The sequence below is a fragment of the Canis aureus genome, chromosome 2, assembly GCF_053574225.1.
Source record: "Canis aureus isolate CA01 chromosome 2, VMU_Caureus_v.1.0, whole genome shotgun sequence".
NCBI lineage: Eukaryota > Metazoa > Chordata > Mammalia > Carnivora > Canidae > Canis > Canis aureus.
Window position 1 is genome coordinate 25,224,353 of NC_135612.1, and position 5,478 is coordinate 25,229,830.

Sequence of the window (5,478 nt, forward strand, 5' to 3'; positions counted from 1 at the left end):
ACCTACTGTTCTCTTTCCTGGGGATAGAGAGATGAAGGCAAAGTCCCTGCCCTCAAGGTAACAAGCAAACACACAAATGTTCTCTCAGAGAGTAAGGAGGTCTAGGAAGAAAGTACAGCGAGAGAAGGAACAGAAAGTGATTTGGCAAAGGTGGAAGATATTTGTTTTTAGAAAGGATGGCTAAGGGTATCCTCCTAGAAGAAAAGATGTTTGATCAGAGAGGAGCCCAAGCCAGGACACCAATGGCTAAGTAAATTCTGACATTCTTGTCTTGTTAACTCTCAGGTCAGCTCTCCATTTTCTTTCCCTCTTCTGTTTCATGCCCCCATTTCCCTCATGTCATTATTTTCAGAATTCCAAGCTTCTAGAATGTTAGGCTTTGTGCAATGAAACCATGGTTCTTTCCTTAGATGATATATGTTAGCATGTTCAAAGTGCATTTCATGGAAAACTCCCCTGAGATCTGTAGTCAGACAACTTTGAGAAACATTGGGCAAAAGTTATACAGGTTTCTTTACAGCAGTACTCATCAGAGCATTTCATAAGCTAAGACATACTATGAATTTCTAAGGTGGGATAATGGGGGCATAATGGAAGTTTCCATTTCCCAAATATATCAGACCACAGAACCCTTTTTTTAGAAAAAGATTTTCTTTATTTATTCATCAGAGACACACAGAGAGAGAGGCAGAGACACAGGCAGAGGGAGAAGCAGGCTCCCAGCAGGGAGTCTGATGCGGAGCTCCATCCTAGGACCCCAGGATCACAACTTGAGCCAAAGGCGGACGTTCAACCACTGAGCCACCCAGGTACCCCAGAACCTTTTTAAGGTGCATCTCATAGCATTAGTGATCCATAGGAAAACTTTGGAAAATGCTTATATAAATGTGTATTAAGCATCTACTTTACTAGCATAGACCAGCCTTTAAGAAAAATCCAATATCATTCTTCTATTAAATTCTTATTACTTTATCAATATTTTTGCTGAAAATGCACAACCTATTTAGTTTGATTTCTTCCCAAAGACTATAAATCCATACCCCAGAGTGCTGACAAGAGCAGCCTCCTCATATCTGTCTCTCATCAAATATGGCCCGTAAAGGTGCTAACACTTTTTAATCCAGCTCTCTCCGGAAATATCACATAATTAAAGAGTTAACAGCACTGTCTATTCTTACTAGACACACTTCTCAGGCACAATTTGTGAACAATTTCAGTCATATCTCCAGAATTTAAATAGATATTGATAATAACTAACATTTATTGGACATTTTGCTTATTACTTTATGAAATGATCACAGCCACCCTATGATAGATAATATCATTGCTTCCAGGTCAGCAAATGGAGAGAGGCTAAGTAACACACCAGTAGGAAGTGCCTGAGCTGGGGTGCAAATCCTGAGACTGTGCCCTTGCCCACCACACTCTACTGTGGTGTGAAGGAAAAAGTTAATGGGATTTGTGGGAATCCATCTAAATGCAGACAGCTACTGGCACAGTCTCTGTTTCCTGAATCTCTACCACGTAGGCATTGACTGGAGCCAATGAACAGTCTCTGATATCCTGGTACTAAGGTTTTCTCATCCCTCAGGAAGTTGCTGAGCAAAGCTTATTATCATAATGTTGGGAGGCCTCGTTCAACTGCATGTTCTCATCCAACACTCTCAACTGCCTTGTCCCATGTTTAGAGTTTGGCCGGACTCAGAGCACACTGAGCCAAGCTTTCTTCTCTTTAATTGCTAAACCCATGTTTATTTGAAAGCAGACTTAATCCATGTATTTCTGATTACCCATCAGAGCTCATCAAAATGAAGTCCTGAAAAAAGCCTGTTTGATGTTCAAAAAATAATCTGAAGGCATTGCTCTTGTGAACAGGAAGCTGAATTTTGCCAAAAGTGAACTGCCCTGAATTCTGAAAGACCAATTTGGTCTGATATTTTATGAGATATTTAAACCTCTTCACTGTAGACTTGGCCCAAACTTCATCCATCTCTCTTTTTTCTTACCCACAATCCATGCTTTTAGTTATTTAGCGTGTGATGGTGATTTCTGTCATCAGGGATGAGAACACTGCTAAAAATATACTGTGTAACCAGTAGCAATAAAAACATGTTATTTCCTTCATATGCCAATCCATGGTTTCCACTTTCATGGCAAATAATTGTTCTTTGAAGTCCCTTTTACTTCTCTGGCTTAATATTATTTTTTCATCCTCATTAAAACTATCAACTAGTTAATAGCAAATATGAATATATTAAAGTATTAGACTTGTAGGATATTTTTAAAAGTAAAGAAAAATCCACTAACTTCAACTGAGCTTTCAGTTCACATACACATACACATTATATATGTATATTTCTGGACCTCAATATTTTTTCCATATTAAAAAAATTAACCACATGATCTCATTCTTTGAGATCCAACTTTAAAATTCTGTGATTCAGTCAAAAATTTTATAAGATATTATTATAAAGTAATGAGACATAAGCCACATCTGAAAATTACTCTCACATAAAACATTTAAAAAATCTTCTCTAGATAAAATGTACAGAATGGATTCAGCATACCTACATGGTAGGTCTGGAAATAAGTAGTTTTGTGTAAATCTCTTACGGGGGTTACAGCATCCATATATATGATGTAAATTTCTGTTTATTCTTTCTCCATTAAGAAATTTACATCAGGAGCAGGAGGTGGCTCAGTGGTTGAGTGTCTGTCTTTGGCTCAGGTCATGATCTCGGGGTCTTGGGATCGAATCCCACATTGGATTCCTTGCATGGAGGCTGCTTCTCCCTCTGACTATGTCTCTGCCTCTCTCTGTGTGTCTCTCAAGAATAAATAAATAAAATCTTTTTTTAAAAAGAGAAATTTACATCAAATATTCTTGGTATGAAATTGCATTTGTTCCTTTAGCCAGTAGGACCTGTTTGGTGGTTTAATTTAATTTAAGGAACATGAGAATAGAGAAAAGATAGTGCAGGTGTATTCATTTTGTTCCTTCACAGAATAAATGTTTCTTTTTGTTCAGTCATCTGTTCCATGGCGTGGGAAGGAACTTAATTCTCTCTCACATCTGGATATCTTTATCCTGATGAAAACTGCAATTAACTTCCTAACCCAAGCTCCCACTTTCACAGAGACCTCGTGGGCCTGTGTGCTTCCTGGTGGTGGCCATCGCTTTGCAGTCCCTGGCAATGGAGGAGTCTCAAGCTCAGAGGGGGAAGAAAGGAACCCACCCAGGGGATGTCCTCATTCAGTGACACGCTACGCGCCCTGGTGCTTCACATGTCCCTGAGTCATGAGGACACGGGTCTGGTGGGGCAAGGATAATAAGAATTAGGCAGGGCTTTTCTTGTCCAGACCTCCTTACTCATCAGGGAAACACGGCTCCCAAGTCATCCAGAACACTATGGGAACATGAAGTGAAGTCGAGGAGGTGAGCAGTGCTCACAAGTGTCCAGGCAGAAGCAACTGGGGAATGGGAATGGAAAGGACAAGCAGTGCCAACCCAGACGTCTGCAATCAAACCAAAAATCCCCTCCAGATTGAGCTATAGTCCCCATTGATAGCTAAGCAGGGCTCTGACTGAGACAAACAACAAGGCACGTGCAACCTTCTCCAGGCCATTTTTGTCAAAGAGTAGGCAAGAAGCTACCCAACGAGGTCATTAATTTCCTTTTTTTTAACATAGCTTTTTTTCTCAGTTATGGAAGTAGCACGCTTGTTATAGAAAAGCCTGTACATACAGAAAGATGTATAGAACAAATTAAAAATAACTCCTAATCCCACCAAAAGGCAGACATAAACCCTGTAATGCTTCAGAGTATTTTTTCTCCACCATTTCTTCTCTGTGCATTTCTTTCACCAAATTGGGATTATGCTTCGTACAGAGTTTGGGAACCTGCTTTTTCACTTAACCGTAACATGAGCATTTTCCCCAGATCATTAAATGGTCTTCAGAACACGATTTGGGATGGCGGCAGAGTCATTTTCTTTAATGGACCAATGTTGAAATGTTTTTGGCTAGACAAGATCATAGGCCTTTTCTAATAAGCACAAATAGTCCTTAGATTTTGTTTTATGTATTACACTTTCCATTTTCCATTAGGATTTTTCATGAGGTGGGGTGTTAGCACAAGCACTGATTCAGCTGGTTCCTGAAGGACTCCGAGAAGCAGATGTGTAGGCTTTTGGAGATTATAGATCTGGGCTCCCCGAATGTAGAATCCACACACAAGCCATTGTCTCTGAAGGTAAGAAGTAGTAAATGCCGTACCTTGCCATTTCTCCTTTCCTGACATGTTCCTGGGTTTCTGTTTTCTTTTCAGGTTGTTAGGGAATAATGGCATGTAATGACGTAGTGGAGCAATAAATAAAAGAGCAATCAGAGAATTCACAAGAATTGAATGTACGTTGCTACATTTACATGACGACAGACGTCAATGACATGGATGAATAAATATGCACCATGCGAAGATTAACAGAATTTCTGAACCAGAAATGTGAAAGAGAGGAGAGGAAGAAAGTATGATAAGACACTGTAGGGGAGATGACAAGAAGAGGAAAAGATAATAAGGATCATATTGGCCAAGTTAAACTCAATGTATGTATCCACAGATGGGAAAACTATATATTTATTATTATTATTATTATTATTATTATTATTTACTCATGAGAGACAGAGACAGAGATACAGGCAGAGGGAGAAGCAGGCTCCCTAGAGCCTGATTTGGGACTCTATCCCAGGACTCCAGGATCACGCCCTGGGCGGAAGGCAGGCGCTAAACCGCTGAGCCACCCAGGGATCCCTGGGAAACTATGTATGAAAAAATAAATGCAGGGTATCATTAACACAACATTGATACAGAAGTTAGCTTTTGGGAGGTAGGAGCTTGTAATAAAGGAGAGTCCCTCCAAAAGCTTTTAAGTGCTGGCAATGTTTGATTTCTTGACCCAAGAGGCTTCACTGGTATGGTAATTAATCTGTAAAGGAGCTTATGTTTACACACCTTTCTGTATGATAAATTCATGAGACAAAAATATAGCCAATTTCCAGAAATACTTGGAAGAGTATGGAATTTGTGTTTGGGCTGGAGAAAAATAACTGTTCAACAGGGGAGTATACAGGAGAAAAATAGTCTTTTGTTTAAAGGGGAAAAACTGGACAAAGAATTGACATGTGGGAATTGAGGCTGGGACAGACAGCAAAATGCTTCGAATTTGCAAACAGTCACTTAGGTAACAAAGTTGTACAAAATTCTTCAGGGTAAGTAAATTAAACTCCTGGCCAAGGTCTTTAAGAATAAAACAGGATTTATGTACAGCATGATGGCTATAATTAATAATATTGCATTATATGCCTGAAATTTCCTAAGAGAGTATCAATCTTAAGTGTTCTCACCACACGCAGACACACACACACACACACACACACACGGCTAACTCTGATGTGAAGGATGTGTCAATTAACCTGATTGT

At 39.5% G+C, this 5,478-nt stretch overlaps 1 long non-coding RNA gene across 1 annotated transcript; it reads left to right on the forward strand.

Moving 5' to 3' along the window:
• The first annotated feature begins 400 nt into the window (after positions 1 to 400).
• Positions 401 to 5,090, forward strand: LOC144290261 (uncharacterized). Its single transcript, XR_013358027.1, has 3 exons — positions 401 to 571; positions 670 to 809; positions 4,329 to 5,090. It is a non-coding gene; the product is annotated as an uncharacterized LOC144290261 (long non-coding RNA).
• Positions 5,091 to 5,478: the final 388 nt, after the last annotated feature.